The 20,960-nt window shown below is 40.3% G+C and overlaps 1 protein-coding gene across 4 annotated transcripts in view; it reads right to left on the reverse strand.

Annotated features, from left to right (window-relative positions):
* The window catches only part of MECOM (MDS1 and EVI1 complex locus), a 759,445-nt gene that overhangs the window by 472,000 nt on the left and 266,485 nt on the right, over window positions 1-20,960 (reverse strand). The gene's annotated exons all lie outside the window — the stretch shown is intronic.

Genomic DNA, 20,960 nt, shown 5'->3' on the forward strand with positions numbered 1-20,960 from the left:
AAAAAAACTCACAGGGGTTATAATCCTCCTATTGAATGAAAATGAAAAAGAAATGTTTTGCTTTTAATTCTACTACCTGATTAAATTTGAATGTGCTTACTTATAAGGACACACCATGAATGGGCTTTTAAGTAAGCAGGTTTTTGCAAAAGCCTGCTCTCCTCTTAGATGTAGATGACTGCTTTGTAATGTTTTATACTAATATACACTCACTGGATTCCAGAGATACTTTGGTATTAGATCATTAATATCAATTCTTACATAGCAAATACAACAATAATGTTGTAAAGGGAATAGATTATGCAGTGGATTAAAGCATATTAAAACCCCAAAAAGCAAACATTTACATTGTAATATATTGAAGATTACCAGTTTACAAAAGTGGTGACTGTATTCGTTTTTTGTTTTTTTTTCTTGCTTTTTTCCCCTTTATTTTCAGCTGGTAATCCTGTGAATTACATACTTCCTGTCCCTGGTTGGCTACACTCATACAGGCCATGATTTCCACCAAGGCTGGACTTTAAATATGTCTGCCTTTGTTCATCTCCATTACATGGAGGATGATGGGATTAATAGTTTATAGAAAATATACCCACAGTTTTGCTTGGAATGCAGCTTATAGGAAGTAGCAAGGACAGCAGGTATTTTCTGTTCTTGCTGAAACTGTTCTTAGAATGAAAAATTAAAATTAATAGCAAAAGCCACCACATCCAAGGAGTGGTAAAATTAAATATATTACATTTTTGTTTTTGGGGGTTTACTTATGTTCAGTATCTTCAAATATCTAATATGATATTACAATGCATCTAGCTAAAAATTAAGATCTACAATCAGCCAACTATCACTCTGTGCTAGCCATGTACACATGTAAGAATGGTAAAAACTCCTTAAGGCTGTACTGTATGTTTTAAACTGTAAGGGCTCTTTCACACGGTCCGCCTCCGTAGGCGGATCCGTACTGCTCAGCGGGGATCGATCCGCCGATCCCCGCTGAGCTGGCGGATGACAGCTCCGTCTCCGCTTGCAGTGCGGAGAGGGAGGTGTCACAGCCCCCGCTGCTCTCTATGGGGGATCGGATGAGAGCGGACCGCCTGTCCGCTCTCATCCAATCCGATCCGATCCGATACCTGAACGGATGGAAAAATAGGGTTTCCATCCGTCCAGATTTCACGGACAGGATCGGATACGGGTGGCAGCGGTCCCATAGAGCTGCATGGAGGATCCGATCAGATCCGCCTAAAAAACTGACAGGCGGATCAGATCGGACCGCCCGTGTGAAAGAGCCCGAAAGAAAATTTCACTTTTAACCTTCATTACTATTGTTTTTTTATTATTTTTTTGTTGCCTTCCATAAACTAGTACTCACAGTGGAGTTCCATTGAGTATTAGAGAACACATAACAGGTGCTTATTACTAAGGATAGGCACTGGAAGAACAGAAAATAAAGGTGTTGTCTCAGATCTCAGCTCTGACATTTCTACTATAGGCTAGAACAGGGGTGCTGAAATAAAATTCACTGAGGTGCAGTCAGTAAAATTTTGTTCCAGCAGAGATCCGAATCTAATTTCGACACCTATGGTGCATTTTCGTGTGTGGAAAATCGCATGTTGCTGAAGCACCATGTGGTTGGTGTGGCCCAATTTTGAAAAAAAGGGTTGGGGACTTTTTTCTCCGGTGTCAGTTTAATGTCCTCAGCTTACCATATTACAGTCCTCAACCCCCCATATCTAAGTCCTCAGACCCCTTACATTACTGTCCTCAGCCTGCCACATCACAGTCCTCAGCCCCCCACATTAACGATTTTATCCGCACCCACATTACTGTTCTAAGCCCTCCACTATAATGTCTTTAGTCCCCCCACATTTAGTTCTCAGCATCTTTTCTTATCAGCCCTACTTCACACTTGTGTCCTCAGTTCCCTTAAACTTTGCCCACCTTTTCACTGCCCTACCTCACACAGATAGAACGGAGGGTGTTAGGCACAGCATGTCTGGATGAAGGGTGGGAGCTGCAAGATAGTGATTGTTTGCTAGGACTACCCTTCATCTTAGGAAACAATAATTTGCTTGTTAACCTCGGGCAACTCCCGCCCTCCATCCAGAACTGTCCTGCCCCCCCCGCGGAACATAGCCGGACAGCGGCAATTAATTTAGTGATGCCTGAGCTAGAATATTAATGCCATTTGTATTTATAGGGTACCGTAATGAAAACAACCATTAAAGCTCGGCCTTGACCTCTGTAAATATTATATTCTTCTATATATTCCATTTGGAAAGACCTCTATAGAGGGAGGTCAGTGAGGGCCTATATAGAGCAGCAGAAAGTAAGCATGACATACAGTAACTAGTTTGTAGAAATTAACAGTTAGCTAAGAATCATTTCAAAGCTTACAGAATATACCAACAATATAATATGTAATATGTTAGTCAGATTTGTATACGGAGTTTTCCATAATATTATTATTCTTGACAAAAAAAAGCAGCCCACATATTATTTAACCCTTGCTTATTCTATGCTATTATTTTTAATATTAGATTAATAAAAGAGTTTGAAACATACAGCAGTGTGTGTGTGCGCGTGCCCGTGTGTGCATTTAGCAAGATCCTAGATTGAAAACTGCATCCTGTGTGACCATAGAAGGTGCCTGCTCCCTCTAGATGCATGTCGGATAGACAATTAAAGAGACCCTGAAATGACATATCTCTTTTCGCCAACATAATTAAGGTGTATTATTTGTCAGCGAGGTCAACGGTGAACAAATGTCCTGGCAAACTGAGACTGAAAGACAGGGAAGGAGCAGATAATGAAATTCAGGGATGACAAATGGCTTTCAGCCTGACACCATGGCATCTGACAGAGAAAGACACCAAGGCGGCCGGTCTACAACTTTTAGTTGATTCGCGCCAGCCACAGAGCCTGGTTCTCAATGTTTATATTTGAATAAAGATGTTCTCTTCTTCAAAGAGGACACATCAAAAAAGACAACATGAGAATTGCAGCCTAGTTCAGTTTTTGCAGGCATATCATTCACAATCATTAACTATTAACAATCTTTATCAAAGAATAATCATTTTTTTGTTTGTAAAAAATGAAATCACTTATGCACACTAATAATGGAATTGCAGATATGCATTCCAATATAATAATTTTTAGTATACAATAGGATTGTCTATCCATTGAATTCTGATGGATAAAAATAATTGAAACACTACAAGAAAAGTAGTTTTAACCAAAATTCAATCACAAAAACAAAAGATCAGTTATATTAATTTGACTATTGACTAAAATATTTTTCCAGTTTTTAAAGAAGGGTGTCTACTAGCACTTTAAAATGTGAGTTTTCAGGGCATCATGGAGCAACTAACATAAATAAAAATAGTCCCAATGGTGCCTAATGATCAAAATATTCCCCAGGGACTAAATCAGCACCTCTGTATCAAAAAAATTGTCTATGATTACCTTTACAAAGCTCAAAGGAGTAGCAATTTCTGACAGTGGGGAAAATTCAATCAAATTAAATATTTTTGCAATCAAATTTTTGTCCTTTGGGAACTACCAAAACCAAATGTGCACATTTTTTAGCAGTTATCTCTTGGGGAAAAAAGAAGGAATTATGATCATAGACAATAAAATTGTATTTATAAACCCATAACAATCGCATACATACCAAAATGTTACTATTAAAACTATATTCTTTTTTTCTGTATGTTAAAACAATAAAGCCTTAAAATAATTAGCAGGTCCTGCTTTATACTTATTAACATGCTGTATGTAAATTAAACCCTTAATCAAGGGGTTGTATCCTTTTTAATTAAATAAATACCAAAATGAAATCAAGAAACCAAAAAAAAAAAAAAGGATACAGCCTCTTTTTGAAGCAAGTATAAAATTACAATAAGCCATAGGGACTAAGCAGAACAAGAATGAACACGAACACTTTCCATGGCATTAACAGATTTAACCATCATCAATCCTTTATGGTAAGTTATAGTAAGAAAAGTGTAATACATAGATTTCCATTTTCCTCATCACTTTTCCTTAAAGAAAAATGCAAATTTCTGCTACAAAAGTTTAGAACTTGTACATCAGCATTCCAAAAAGGACAGAAACAGTCCTAAAAGCAAAATCTGGCCCTACACCTTATTAGATGATCAATATTAATATAATTGTATTTTGGCCACCCATTTTAGATAGCAAAATTAATCTTTGTTTTAATATTTTCTAACTACTAAATTGCCAATAAATCCACAAAACTAATGTAAAACGCAACAACATATATTAGAAATATTTATGAAGATGTTTATGCTGGTGCTCAAGGCCAAGGCAGGATCCATAGATCGGTAAAGCCAACTTTTATCAGAATTGCTGGTTTGTTTTACAATTTCTGAATGCTGTTATTAGCTCCTATGGGACAATTTTTAAAGTGATATCACTTACAGAAGACTATATTGTATTCTAGTTTTAAACAGCAGTGGGGGGTTAGAATCTCTTTCCAGTGTTTATAGCTATCTGGGTTCCATTTTCCCTTCACTTACTGTCACAGTAACAACCTTTCAACCAGAAGGGAAGTTAGGAAAAATCTGATACGGGGACACAGATAGTAGAAAAAAGTTTATAGGGTTTCTAGCCTTCCTTGCCGTACTTTAAAATTTGTATTAGCATAGAGTACGTTTTTTCTGCCTGTCTTGTTCCTGGAGAGTGGAGACGCTCTCTCATTTCCAGTTTTGTTAAACCATTGTCAGTGGGACAGTATATGAGAAAACGTCTCTCTAAGAGAAGCCTGGATAGAAGTTAAAACCCAACAGGGTTTTACGTTATTCTCCACTCTGCCCAAATCTAAAAAAAAACTTAGGCTGTACATACACTTTAGTACTCAACCCCTAATGAATTGTCTAAACTCTTAGTCTCTAAAACTTAACCCTTAAAGTATCACTTTAAACTTACCTTATCTCAGAGGACCTTGTGTTAGGTCCTTACACTTGCAATCTAGTTAATAAAGTATTGGTGCTGCGCTATTGGATACCAACTGATAAATAATGAAATGATCAGGAAAAGATGCAAACCTCAGATGTACATGTGGCAGACTTAAAGTGCATACATTGTGTGAAGTAGAATGTGAATCAGTGGTTGAAAAGTGAGAAAATAACATTGATATAGACGAGATTAGTAATCAAGGAAATATCAAAGTGACTGATAAAGATAAAAATATTAAAATAACACCATACATAGAACTGGTTAAAAAAAGTGATCAATGAAAAAAGACTTTCACTGATCGCTTTTATTCACCAGTTCTATGTATGGTGTTATTTTAATATTTTTATCTTTATCAGTCACTTTGATATTTCCTTGATTACTAAGTGTGACACACTCATCTATATTCATGTTATTTTGTCACTTTTCAACCACTGAATTACATTCTACTAAACACAATATATATGCACTTTAAGTCTGTCACATGAACATCTGAAGTTTACATCTTTTCCTGATCATTTCATTATTTATCAGCTGGTGTCTGATAGTTCAGCACCAATACTTTATTAACTAGATTATTTTCGGCTATGGATTTGCTGATCGGTACTTGCAGCAGTCGGTTAGTTGACCATTTTTAAAGTGATGCCTGCAATGCTGAGAATAAACATTATGGACGCTGTGCTGCTCAAACTTATTGGGATATTAAACCCTATACATTTTTTTTTGTTAAAAAAGCTAAGACTAATATATAAATGTACATGCTTATTCCTGGGAACTGCTCCTTTTTTACTGGTCCAGCCACCCATCTAACCACTGTTCCTACCTCTCCAGTTTGCAAGTGTCTCCTTTAGCTAGCCAGCTAGTAAGGAGACACACATATGTGCATGCTCCCAGCCGGGCCTGTGAGCATTCATTCAAACACACAGCACCCAGAAAGCCACACCTTGCTCCCTGCTCCCAGTTAATTGACCGGAAGCTGCAAGAACTGATTGCTCCCCTACCTTTCCCTCTCCTCTACTTTCTAGAAGTACAGTATAGGGGACAGCGCAGATAATCCTGGAGCCAGCAGCAGTGACAGGGACAGCAGGTAAGTGTGTGGGGATGAGAGGGGAGTAAATGTATTGGGGCATTGTTTATGCTTATTACCACTTTAATTATTGCTTAAATACATAATTAGAGCAGTAGGGAACATAACTGTTAACTGTTTGGAGGAAAAACTATTGATGCACAATTTAGTGGTTCAGGTTTTTTTCATGCTTGCTAAGCTCTGCACAAAAAAAATCTTACAAAAAACTTCACCAAGACCCAGAGGAATAAACCAAGAGTGAGCCCTTGCCACTGGCTCATGCAAAAACAATGGTTATTTATTAGAAGAAGAACATTAGCTGCTATATGAACAGTCTCTACTATATCATAAAATTATTGTTTATAACATAAGGCCTTCCTCTAGTGTAAAGCCTAGTACACATGGGTTGAATGTTGGGCGGCATCAACTGGTTCAATAGAAACCGGCTGACATTTGGCCCGTGTGTACGGCAGCTGGTCCAACAGAAGCTGGCCGTTCAACCAGCTTCTGTTGAAGGGTCATGCTCAAAAAAGGTCTGCTGATCGGTGCTCTCAGCCAATGGAGAGCACTGACCAGAGTATTCTGGCAGGGGGGTCACAGAAGGGGAAATCGCTGTACTTACTTTGGATTGTTAGTACAGTGGCCCTGACCTGAACTGTCAGTTTTTTTGTTTTTTTTTTCATTCAAAGTGCTGGGGTGAACAAAAAAAAACTAGTAGTGTGTACAAGGCTTTAGATCCAGTAGAGGTCCCCCAGTAAAGAGATGGGGTATAGCCATCATATCATTATGGCATACCCTCAACACTGTTACGATAATAATAAAACTGAGCTAGTGTTAATCTCAGCAGCATTAAAGGGGTTGTAAAGGCATTCTATGCATTAAGAGAAAAAGCCTTCTGTGCATAGCAGCCGACCCCGCACCCCCTAATACTTACCTGAACCCATCTCTATCCAGCGATGTCCACGAGTCCCTCGGCTGCCTGGGACTCTCCCTCCTGATTGGCTGAGACACAGCAGCGGTGCCATTGTCAATCAACGTCAGTTAGCCAATCAGGAGAGGGAGGGGATGGGGCCGAACGGCAGCTCCCTGTCTGAATCGACACACGGAGCTGCAGCTCTGCTCTGGTGCCCCCATAGCAAGCTGCATACTGTGGGGGTGCTCAACAGGAGGGAGAGGCCAGGAGCATCGAAGAGGGACCCAAGAAGAGGAGAATCCAGGCTGCCATGTGCAAATCCACTGCTCAGAGGAGGTAAGTATAACACGTTAACATGTTAAAAAAAAAAAAACACAAAACTTTACAATCACTTTAAAATGAAGCTGTCATCCAGTGAAATAGATTTACTTGGGCTGAAGCAAAGCCTATTTTGGCTATCCCTGCCATTTCTTGTGTCTTCATATTAAGGCAACTGTTAGGCTTGTTACAATTTGTAAAATAGCAGTGGGCCCCTTTCATTCACTGGGTCCCATTTAAATGTGATGTCTGCTGTTCAAGGGATTGTCCCTACCTTTTTATGTACTTGAGAACTGATTGACATGTGTAAAGAATTGTGTGTCCATTTTACCTAGAAGCAATTAAAACAATTGCATGTTTTTGTGGTTAATTAAATAACTCCCCATGTTAACTCATTTTGCACTGCTCTTATCAGTCACAAAAACCAGTACTAAAAACGCTCAGTTTTTTTCTACTGTAAACCTGCATGGTATGGTGCCAGCGAATCATCTCTTCATTATCATAAAGGTACAATTTGCATTTTGGATGGACTATTTCTGTTTTTCTGCTTTTACATCAGTCACCAGGAGAAAAACTGCCACCACAGGCCATCATTAACCTTCCAAATCTGCCTCAAAACAAATAGTACAAGAGCTCACTAATTTGAAGATCAAAAAGCCACTTGTCCATTATATAATTGGAATGAAAGGCAAAATGTAGCAGTTCTGAAGAGCACAGTAATTACTAGCTGTTAATTGCTCTCTTGTGGTGGCTCACTTTTAATTAAAAAGAACAGCTCGTCGCAGGCCGATAAGCAGTAGCAGAGACCACTGGTTTAATCAACAAAGCAAAAAAAATGTTTCTGCGGCAGCCAACACCAGCTTGAGAAATCTTCAGATGTCCAATTGAGATTAAAAACTGTCTATTTAGTGCAGTCAGATTTTATTTTAACCAAGGAAATGACTATTTGAAGTCTTCCAAAGTGAGCTGTCCCCATCACATCCCCGCTGGTGCAGTTGGGACTAATCACTGGCTTGTGGTTGTGATCACTCAAGTAAAGAAATTTAGCTACTTTCCTCTTGACTTCATCATTCTCGGGTAATTGGCCTGTCTGAGGTGAGCACTTTTTTGTATTTTTTTATTTAAGAGTGCTTTAAAGTTTGGAAGGGCCACAGACTGAGCATTTAATTAATGTTCATATTTCATGCAGTCGAAGTGAATTCATTATAAGAGAACCAATTTATTTTTTTCTTCTATGTTCACATCCTCTGATTAGATTATAAAGCCACAAATATCTACTGTCAAGATAAACCATTTTATTACTTACTGGGATGCTGTTGTTACTGACATTGGTTTTGTGCCTGTTACATTGAAAAGCCGGGTCAGCTTCGCTGCTTTCATTACCCAGGTTAAAAAAATGAATAAATAAAAAGAACATAAGCATTTCTTGCAATTGGAGTGAAAGAGTTAATAGAGACAACAATAAACACCTTACAGTGTTTCTAACCCTTCCCTACTGTATTCAAGCTAAAAAAACTAAATAAGATTTTAGGCTTTAGATACACTTTTAAAGAAACCTGTAGCAAGAGAAATATGAAGGATGCAATTGTTGATATCCTGTCTGAAAATGCTAGTTTCCTGACATTCATCTTTGCTGCCATTTAAAAAAAATACATTTGCCATCAAGATAGCTGGAACAACGTGCGCATTTTACATGCATTTTAATACCGCAAGATATCTGTTAAAAAAAAAAATCTCTGCACTATGAATAAAAAAGTGTTTTTATTACTGTCTATGTCCATTCTTGGTAGATTTCCTCTTACTCCTTTTTACTATGACTATTATCCCTAGGGGCAGTATATAAGGAGGAACATCCCCAGTAAGGACAAACACATCAATAAAAAACTGACAGAGTTTCCAACCCTTCCTCACTTCATCAAAAACATCTCTCCCTCCACACATCTCCAACAACATGGAGGGCAGTTCTCAGGAGTGTCATCCAGTACCCAGGGGAAGATATCACACTGCCTCCCCCCTCTTCCTGGCCCTCAGTGTATACATACACTATATTAGCAAAAGTATTGGGATGCCTGCCTTTACACACACACACACATGAACTTTAATGGCATCCCAGTCTTAGTCTGGAGGGTTCAATGTTGAGTTGGCCCACCCTTTGCAGCTATAACAGCTTCAACTCTTCTGGGAAGGCTGTCCACAAGGTTTAGGAGTGTGTCTATGGGAGTGGGTTGCAGGCCAGTCAAGTTCCCTCACCCCAAACTGGTTTATCCATGTCAAGGAAGGGGCCATCTCCAAACTTTTCCCACAAAGTTGAGAGCAGGAAATTGTCCAAAATGTCTTGGTTTGCTTACGCCTTAAGACTTCCCTTCACTAAAACTAAGGGGCCCAACCCCTGAAAAACAACCCTACACCATAATCCTCCCTCCATCAAATGATTTGGACAAAGCAAGGTCCATAAAGACATGAATGAGCGAGTTTGGGGTGGAGTAACTTGACTGGCCTGCACAGAGTCCTGACCTCAACCCGATAGAACACCTTTGGTATGAATCAGAGTGGAGATTGCAAGCCAGGCCTTCTTGTTCACATCAGTGTCTGACCTCACAAATGCGTTTCTGGAAGAATGGTTAAAAATCCCCATAGACACACTCCTAAACCTTGTGAACAGCCTTCCAAAAAGAGTTGAAGCTGTTATAGCTGCAAAGAGTGGGCCAACTCAATATTAACTTTACGGACTAAGACTGGAAAGATAATAAAGTTCATGTGCGTGTAAAGGCAGGCGTCCCAATACTTTTAGTAATATAGTGTATATTGCATGAGCAGTGAATATATTGCACAAGTAGTATGTTACAGTGAGTATGTGTTCGTGACAACATTACCTTTGTTACATGTGTAGTAGAACCAACACGATCTTGTATTACATGTAGTAATAAGCAGTGGATAGACTAATATGATAATGGTGGTATCGGTTCAGTACACGCACAGAATGAGGAAGACGCAGCCTGCCATGCTGTGCCCCCTCCCCACTTGAAAACATTGCACTTGGGGCAGGTGCCCCTCCATCTTGTCTTGGCCCTAAGGGGTCTTGCTAGGATTTAGAACTTTGTGCATCAAGAGGATAGTAATGAGCAGACACACCAAATGGTGGGTGTGACCAAATTGCAGAGTAGGAGGGGCTTAACGGCATTCTGGTTTAAAAAGCTGAGCATACATATGCCACACTGCTTGTACAAAATATTCTTTTAAACTGTGTAACAAGCCAGATATATACAAACCCCAACACCCTTTTGTTTAAAAGAAGTTAAACTTTTTGATTAGATATGCTTTTTCTGGACATATCCTACCCTAATACAAGCAGTGGGCTTGCTTTTGGGGGGGATTATTCATATATCAACATGCCTTGATGGGTGGATGTAAATCTGTAGGTGTTCTTACGCAGGCTGTATATGCTTGTGAAAAGTGATGCTGAACCTGCATGATTATAAAAACTGAAATCTAGTCAATGAAACAGGTGTGCCAAGGACAGTTAGGCAGAAGAGGAAATGGCTAGATGATGTTAGATGTCCTCCAGCCTGGAAATACGGTAGGCTCTATCTGACTGCAGGTTTTAATCCACACTGTAAACAATTGTGCAAGACTAAAGGTAAGGGTAGAGCTCCGTTTTAAAATAGTCAGTGACTACTTATTAGTCAGAAACTGTTGAGACAATAAACACTTTGTTCTGTTGTATGCATAGTACAATACAGTATAAGGAGTGTAGCGGCCAGTAGTATATCATTTATTTAGAGTGCACTTGTCGTCAGGGTATGGCATACACAGCCCAGCATACTGAGTGCAGGAGTATAAAATATTTAACTTAATGTATACAGCAAAGAAGTCAGGAGTACAGAACACACAGAGTGCAGGGCTTGGGATTGCTTAATGCGCACAGTGCAGGGGTCAGGAGTGTATAATGCAAAGAGTGCAGCACTCAGGAATGCATAAAGCTTAGAGTGCAGGGCTCAGGAGTCTATAATAAACAGAGTGCAGGGGTCAGTCGTTGGAAATGCACAGGGAGCAGGATTCAGAAGGTATAATGAACAGAGTTCAAAGGTTAGGAAAGCATATTGGACAGGGTGCAGAGATCAGGAACACATAATGCACAGTGTAGGAGTATATGACACATGGGCTTCAGGAGTGTGTGACACACAAATTACCCCCTTCTTCCAGTACAAATCCCCAAGTCTAAATTCCCTCCCCCATTACAGATCTCCCCTTTTCCCAATTTCACCCCTAGTCCAGATTTCCCCTTCCCTCCACCTCCAAAGTCCACTCATATACAGTATCTCAAAAGAGTGAGTACAGCCCTCACATTTTTTTTTTTAATATTCTATTATATCTTTTCATGTGACAACACTGAAGAAATGACACTTTGCTACAATGTAAAGTAGTGAGTGTACAGCTTGTATAGCAGTGTAAATTTGCTGTCCTCTAAAAATAACTCAACACACATCCATTCATGTCTAAAACGCAGGCAACAAAAGTGAGTACACCCCTAAGTGGAAATGTCCAAATTTGGCCCAAAGTGTCAATATTATGTGTGGCCACCATTATTTTCTAGCACTGCCTAAACCCTCTTGGGCAAGGAGTTCACCAGAGCTTCACAGGCTGTCACTGGAACCCTCTTCCACTCCTCCATGATGATATCACGGATCTGGTGGATGTTAGAGACCTAGCGTTCCTCCACCTTCCATTTAAGGATGCCCCACAGATGCTCAATAGGGTTTAGGTCTGGAGACATGCTTGGTCAGTCCATCACCTTTACCCTCAGCTTCTTTAGCAAGGCAGTGGTCGTCTTGGAGGTGTGTTTGGGGTCGTTATCATGTTGAAATACTGCACTGCGGCCAAGTCTCCCAAGGGAGGGGATCATGCTCTGCTTCAGTATGTCACAGTACATGTTGGCATTCAGGGTTTCCTCAATAAACTGTAGCTCCCCAGTGCCAGACCATGACACTCCCACCACCATGCTTGACTGTAGGCAAGACACACTTGTCTTTGTACTCCTCACCTGGTTGCCGTCACACACGCTTGACACCATCTGAACCAAATAAGTTTATCTTAGTCTCATCAGGCCACAGGACATGGTTCCACTAATCCATGTCCTTAGTCTGCTTGTCTTCAGCAAACTGTTTGTGGGCTTTCTTGTGCGTCATCTTTAGAAGAGGCTTCCTTCTGGAATGACAGTCATGCAGACCGTTTTGATGCAGTGTGCGGCGCATTGTCTGATCACTGATAGGCTGACCCCCCACCCCTTCAACCTCTGCAGCAATGCTGACAGCACTCATACGTCTATTTCCCAAGGACAACTTCTTGATATGATGCTGAGCACAAATGCCCTCAACTTCTTTGGTCAACCATGACGAGGCCTGTGCTGAGTGGAACCTGTCCTGTTTAACCACTGTATGGTCTTGGTCATAGTGCTGCAGCACAGTTTCAGGGTCTTGGCAATCTTCTTATAGCCTAGGCCATCTTTATGTAGAGCAACAATTATTTTGTTTTCAGATCCTCAGGGAGTTCTTTGCCATGAGGTGCCATGTTGAACTTCCAGTGACCAGTATGAGAGAGTGGGAGCGATAATAACAAATTTAACACACCTGCTCCCCATTCACACCTGAGACCATGTAACACTTATGAGTCGCATGACACCAGGGAGGGAAAATGGCTAATTGGGCCCAATTTGGACCTGTTCACTTAGGGGTGTACTCACTTTTGTTGTCAGTGGTTTAAACATTAATGGCTGTGTGCTGAGTTATTTTGAGGGGACATCAGATTTACACTGTTATACAAGCTGTACACTCACTACTTTACATTATAGCAAAGTGTCATTTCTTCAGTGTTGTCACATGAAAAGATATAATAAAATATTTGCAAAAATGTAAGGTGTGTACTCACTTTTGTGAGATACTGTAGCTGCAGTGCTCAGTGAGGGGAGGTCCTCCCCTTGGTTGTGTCATGTGACGCGGCAAATTAGAGAAGAGGGAAGATTGTAGGGTTCCCTCCTGGGCTGTGTACAGTCTGCAGTAAAGAATTGTGGGTGGTTGCTGTGTTGGGACCCAGGGTGACTCTTCAAGAGATGCAGGGTACGTGCCCTGGTGCCCCACGCTAACAATGTCCATTACAGGGGTGAAAACTGTGTTTGAGTATTTAGTGCAGCAGAAACATTGAGTACAGCTGTTTAGGTTTTCGCTGGATTTTTTTTTGTACTTGCAAAATCATGGGAAAACGTGAGATGTACTGGGTGTTTTTATTTATTTTGCCCTGACATAGGCCCCATTAACACATGCAGATAGGTCCATTAGTGATTACATGTGGGAGACTCAGCGAGGGACTTCCCAGTGGAAAGCTATGGGAGGCTGACAGCTCCTACATCTAATCATGGCCACTTGCATGTAATCGCTCATGGAATGATTACCTGCGAATGATCATCCCTGCAGGCAGACAGTAATCTCTGCTTAATGGCCCTATTTGCATGTGTGAATGGGCCATACAATTTTTAAGTGTGTTCACTCAACCAGGCCTCCTATCATATTAAGGGAGCAAGAACCAAGCTTGGGACATAGGAGTGAGTGGTGCCAAGCTTTTGTTTTTGTTTCAAAAGTGAAGATTTGTCTAAAACTTTACTTGCCTATACCTCTGGATTTCTCAGAAATGTATACATGCTTGTTTATTTCAAAGTAACTTTTAGTTATATATTTTTTCATCATTTCCTCAGTTTGAATTGCCCAGTTTGTGACAATTGATACAGTTGTCAATAAAACTGACAAACGGTTTTTTGAAGGGCCGGTTGTTTTGAATTCCTTTAAGGGCTCATGCACACTGGTCCTCAAAAAAAATCTGCTTTTACAGGCATTTGAGATTGTTTTTCAGCTTGAGGAAGCTTATGCTTTTTTGGGCTCTTTTGCACGTTTTTATTGAGCTTCTTTTCACAAACCCTCCCACAGCTCATATTTACTATTTTTTTTTTTTTTTTTGTGTGTGTGTCTTTTTGAGCTTCTTTGAGCTTTTTAACCACTTGCCGACCGCCGCACGACTATCTACGTCAGCGGTCAGCACCTCACAGGCAAACTGACGTAGGTCTACGTCGCTTGCTTGTGAGGGTCTAGGGAGCGAGCGCGCGCCCCCGGAGGCGCGCTCCCGCGTGGTCACGGACCCCCCCCGCGCGTGTGTCCGCCGGCCACTCTGCGATCGGCGGGGGAGAGGGAGAAAGTCAGGCAGCTTGTGTAAACAAGCTGCCTGTCATTCTCCCCTCTGTATGATTGATGATCATACGGTTCTACTATGTAGAACCGTTGATCACCGTTCATACAGCTGAAGCCACAGCCAATCACAGTAGAAAGCACGCCCCTAGGGACACACATAGCCCCTCCCTTTCAAAAAAGTTAACCCCTTCACTACCAGTGTATTTTTACAGTAACAGTGCATATGTATAGCACTGATTACTGTAGAAATGTCACTGGTAACCCCAAAAGTGTAAAAAATGTCAGTCAAGGGTCCGATCTGTCCGCCGCAATGTCGCAGTACTGCAAAAAAAATCGCAGATCGCCGCCATTACGCGTTAAAAAAAAAAAACAACAAAAATGACAAAAATCTTTCCCTTTGTTAGTAAACGCGATAACTTTTGCGCAAACCAATCAAAATACGCTTTTTGCGATTTTTTTTACCAAACATAGGTAGCATAAAACAAATTGGCCGAAAATGTTAAAAAATTTAGATTTTTACATTTTTTTGGGGGGGAATTTCATATAAAAAAAATTGAAAAATATTGTTATTTTTGCAAAATTTACGCTCTTTTTTTGTTTATAGCGCAAAAAGTAAAAAGCGCACAGGTGATCAAATACCACCAAAAGAAAGCTCTGTTTGTGGGAAAAAAAGGACGTCAAATTAGTTTAAGTACAGCGTCGCACGACCGTGCAATTGTCCATTAAAGTCACGCAGTGCCGAATCGCAAAATACCCCCTGGTCGTTTAGCAGCCAAATCCTCCGGGGCTTAAGTGGTTAATGTTCTTTCACACTTTTTCACTCGTTTTCTTGCATTTTTGGGCACTTAGGCATCTTTTCTGCTCAAAAGCTCCTCTCAAACAAACAGGTTCGGTGGGGAGGTTTTTTTCTGCCTGTGAGAGCATATGCCTTTAAACTCCTGAAAAGGCCATAGTGTGCATGGACACATTAGCTAACATGAAGGAGAGTTTCCAGGCAGAAAAAATGAGAGGTCAAAAAAGCTTGAAAGCCCGTAGGTGCAGCTTCTTTGAGCTGGAGTGTACATGAGCCCTAATACTTCCTTAATGTTAATTAATTAATGTTCCTTAATGTTTTTCTTTGCCAACATATTTTTAATCAGGCTACAAAATCTATGAATTGTAGAAAATCACATTTTAACAAACTCATAGAAGCAGCTAGTGTTGTAGAATGGAATTGTACTTTAAAAAAAAAAAAAGATAGATAGATAGAAAATTAAATTGCAAATTGAAACAAAAAATAATACTGGAAATAAAATAATATAGGACTACAATATTAATAATATGGTTGAATAAGCATGTTTTTGATCACAACAACAAATAACAAATGACAATAAAATGAAACAGTCCCAAGGGTAGCCACTGCACTCTATGTTTGTGGTAAATGTCCAGATACTTACCCACAAAGGAATCCATACAAGCTGCCCTTGTGCATTGCTGTTAATGAAGGAAAACTCAGTGGGGTTGAATTATTTGGAGAATGCAAAAATCTGGTTCAATTATTCCCCTTTTTACACATGCTGTCCGTTTGTCCATTTTTTATCCATTCGTTGATGGATGAAGAACAGACATCAATGCATTCCTATGGAAAAACCGATGTAAATAGATGATCATTAATTTATATACGTTTTTGTCTGCTTCCGTCAACATCCGGTTTTTTTGAACGGATGAAAGTCCCATTTTTCATCTGTTAAAAAAACGGATCGGATGAAAAATGGATGACAATGGATGAAAAAACGGATGACAATGGATGAAAAACTGATGACAAAGGATGAAAAACGGATGAAAAACTGATGTTAACTGAAAAAAACTGATAACGAAAAAACGTGACTGAACTGATGAAATGAACGCATGTGTGCAAGGGGCCTTAAGCTTTGACAAAAAAAAAAAAACTGGAAGCTGGTTGGTTTCTATGCAGAGCTGCACCAGATTTTGCACTCTTCGTTTTAAGTAAATCGACCTCAATGTGCCCCTCCTTCAACGTTGGGGCAGATTGAGTTTCCTCTGATTTCACACTGTTCAGAACAGTTTGCAATTTGCCCAAGGCCTGCTCCAAAGAAACACCTAAAAAAGTAAGAACTTTTTTTTTTTTGTAATTTTAGGTATGCTGCACGCATGGGAACACATAAGACACATATGTGGAAAATTATGAGGCAATTGTCAAAACAAGTAAATGATTGTAGTGAAGTAATGATTAGTGATAGATTTACATATATGGATCCCATAGGATAACAATCCTTTTTGACCTAGGTTATCACCCAGTTTTTAATGACAAACCTCTCTGAATGAACTGTTTATTAAACCTAGAAGGCCTTCAAAATGATACCATGAAAGGTCAAGCAGTGTTTTTCCTCCTGTATTTCCTGCAATTTTCCATATGGCTTTTACTCACCCTATCACTTAGCTTCTCTTCTCCATCCAACATCCCATTTTGATCTTCTTTTATAATCATTAAAACACAGGTCCCCTATCACTATATGTAGAAGATGTAGTAGAAGACCAGTTTTAAGGTATTTAATAAGAAATAAAAATTATTAAAGGCTAACTTAACTTTTTGGACCATGCTACATGTTACAGCTATATTTCGGTGTACCATCTAACATGATTGCTACTGGCTTTCCCTCTGACAGCGCATGGGGATTTTTCTTCTCCTTAGCAGCTGTCTCTTCTAAATTTTGTCTGGATGTGCGGGCCTTCCCCCACACAGTCACATCATTCATTTACAGAGATCTGTGAATGAATAAACTCCAAGTCTCGTCTACCACCATGGCAGACAAACTTCTCTCCCCAGCCACTGCACCTGCCACACTGCCACACTGACAGGCAGGAGTTTCATACTGGGGTGGGCAGACCTTGATGGGGAACTGAGAGACTGGTTCTTCCTCAGGTCCACCTTACTTTTGATTGACAGCGAATGGCAGGGGGGCAGATCCAAAGCTGCTTTACCGTCCAAAATTGGCTTTCAAATCCACTTACAGCCATGTGCTTTCAATCAAAAGTAAAGCGGACCTGATGGGGAATTAGGCCCTGTTCACACCTGAGCATTTTTCAACTCGTAAAATGCTCATACCTAAGTGGCAAATCATCCAAAACCGTTAAAAACGGTCAGTAAGTTAGATCACACGTTTCCATAACCAACACCGTAGGATGGAATCCATCATCAATAGACATTGGGCTATTCTCTTACAAGATCCACACTTACAGGATATCATTGAAGCTAAGCCCAAGATTACCAATAGAAGAGCACCTAACCTAAAAAACAAAATAGCACCCAGTAAATTCAAACCCAAGTGTTCTGTTCGCCACAAGTACCAACTTTGTTTGATTCCTCTTAAACGGATGTATCAGTGCCGCAAACCATTGTGCAAAACATGCAGGTTTGTCCATCATGGATAAAAAAGACTTTACAGTCAAAGGTAATATGTATACTATTGATGATTTTTACTGTTGTTCTACGGAGAATGTCACATATTGTTTATCCTGTCTCTTCGGTCTCTTTTACGTGGGTCACACTATCCACCCTCTTCAGAAAAGATTTAGCGAACATCGGCACTTTATCGATGAGGGGAAGGATAAAAATAGCATACCTCCTCATTTTCAGGAATTTCATGATCAGTCTACGTAGGGTCTGCAAGTGTGGATCATTGAAACCATGCCCAGGAGTCTCCTCGAAGTAGAGCATTTCCAGAGGCTCTGCCAACGGGAGACCTACTGGGTATTCATTCTTGACATCCTCTCGCCTGGGGGCCTCAATGAGGAATTGGATGTCAGCACTATCCTATAACATAGTCCTTTTTCCTTCTTCCCTCTCCTGTTTTTGCCCCTCTGCTCTGTTGTTCATCACACTCGTACCGACAGATTGTATGCACGTGGGGATGCCATCACATCTCCCCACATGTATGGAATCTACATAGGATATGATCATGGGTGTTACTCCAGCTTTAATATGTATTTACCTCCTTTGAAGCAATAATTAATAGTTGGTTCAATTATTTATAGTTAATCCCAATCCATTTGGGGGTGGTTCTATACCCAAAACACTCCATATATTTTTTAAAATTTACATATAACCTTTGCTTTCCCCTCCCTGGTCTAACCCCTCCCCCTTTCCCTTCATAAAGGTTCAGTTTTATGTTTTTATCTTCTTACCCCATGAAATGTCTATTAGGTTATAATCACTTTGTATTATCATTCACATATGTCTATCTAATATATATTTTATAATTTATTATGTATTTATATGTGTTACATGGTAAAGATTTACCAGTGCTTTTAATTCTTATGCACATGCCTTGCTCAGTTCTTTCCACAAGCTGGCAGGAAACTTCTGACTGGCTGGTGTCAAATCATTAGGTGCTGGAATTTGCTTGAAAAGGGAACGCGCATGCCCCTATATGGTACAGCGCAGGCTCTGAAACGCATTGCATTCTGGTCCTGAGCCCTGCCCGTGCCATCCTGCTCCTGGCTAGGTTCCACGCTGCACTCCACCTGCTTCTGGAAGGACTTTGGCTGGCTTTCTCCTCCACTCGGAACTTCTGTCCCATTCCACCTGGCAATACCAGCAGCTCCTATGGCCCACTGCAACTGGGATTCTGGAACTACACTCATCGATGTGCCTGTTTTTTACCTATCTATTGTAAGTATCCCTGTTGTGAGGTTCATTAAAATACACCGTCTTACTGCACTTAGAGGCGCATCTCTGCTTTTGTTTTTGTCTGTATATACCCAGAGTCTGCTAAACTCCACCAAAAAGCCTGCCCTAGTGCCTTGGACATTTTTGGACCTACTATGGACTTATACCTTATAACTACATTTCTTGCATATTAGGTATGACCAAGCCTCTGCACCTATAACCTAATTTTCTTGTTTGTATCCTATATCATTTATAAAGAGCTTAAAATGTAAGGGTCCCAACACTGAACCTTGGGGTACACCACTGATAACCTTAGACCATTCAGAGTGAGAATCATTAACCACCTCTCTCTGAATTCTATCTTTTAGAAAGTTTTCTATTTATTTACAAACTGATCTTTCCAAGCCTGTAGACTTTACCTTTCACATTAGCAGTGTGCGGGGAACTGTGCCAATCGCTTTTGCAAAATTCAAATATACTACGTCCACAGCCACCCCTCTGTCCAAGGTTTTTTTTTAGATGTCAATGCCTAGCTCCAAACACCTCCGAAAAATGCCTGAAAAAACGCCAGAAAAAAACGCCTGTAAAAACACCCAAAAAAAGCCTGTAAAATGCCCAAAAAAAGGCCTGAAACTCTCAGGTGTGAATGGAGCCTTAGAGTCTCAGTTCCCCATCAGGCTCTGCTCACCCAGTAACAAGTAATTTCCCAAAAAAGGGCATTGCTCACATTAGACAGCATCTGTATCCCCATTTATACATAGTTTTTGGCCACAGAATTTCTCAGATGACAACCAAATGGAGCAATGGATACAGTAATGTGCAGAAGATGTCACATACATGACAGCTTCCCATAACAGACACTGCCCGCTCTGAGTACTGGCATACCTCCTGTACACCAGCTTAGAGCTGTTTTTTTATTACTACCAGTTTCATAAACTGAGAACTGCCTGTAAGTTTTATAAACATTTTTGCTGCCATAGTGAAAGGTTCTTAAAATGAGGGTAGTAAGAACTACCTGAGTTTGCCACATAACATGCCGGTAATCTTACCAAAACTGATACAAACCCTTGCCTAAATTAAGCACAGGTAGCTCTTTAGGGGACTACCACCCAAAAAGTGCTGAATTTCCAGACTATGTCTCTGCTGCACTAAAAGCCTGCCTGTTGGTATTTTTATTTATTTATTTTGTTTAAAGCTCCACTTTAAATAAGTGAAAAAATCTATATAATCAGCATATACCGCTAGTATTAATACGGTAGTAGCAGGAAAGCAAGAAGAGATTATCCGTTGTCAGAACATCGCTTATCCGTTGTCAGAACATTGCTTATCCGTTGTCAGAACATCGCTTATCCGTTGTCAGAAGTGGTGTTTCTATAATTCAGATAAGCTGCAGCCCTCACACACCAAGGTAAGGGGAACTGAACAATGTGTTTATCACCAGACAGTTTTACAAACTTATCCTCTCTCATTTATTTCTGTCATGTAAAGCAGCACATCAGTTTGGTAAGGCAGTAACACACGGAGATAACTCTGTGACCTTTTTACATTCACGTCGAGATAAAGCCATCTTAGAAGAAGTCTTTTTCTTCCCCTTCTATTTCCCGTTACTAATTTTCAGTCAACACCTGTCAGCGTAGTCTCAGCTTTCACGGCTCTTTCTTGGCTCTTGTTGTTTTTTTCTCAGACTTGTTCCTAGGTTTATCAGAGGAAACACTTGCACTCACTGGGATGGCCTCCACACCGTGACAGATTAATCCAAGCTGAGTGAACTTCCTTCATACAGTGCGCACT

Source organism: Pelophylax lessonae (assembly GCF_965119305.1).
Source record: "Pelophylax lessonae genome assembly, chromosome: 3".
Lineage (NCBI taxonomy): Eukaryota > Metazoa > Chordata > Amphibia > Anura > Ranidae > Pelophylax > Pelophylax lessonae.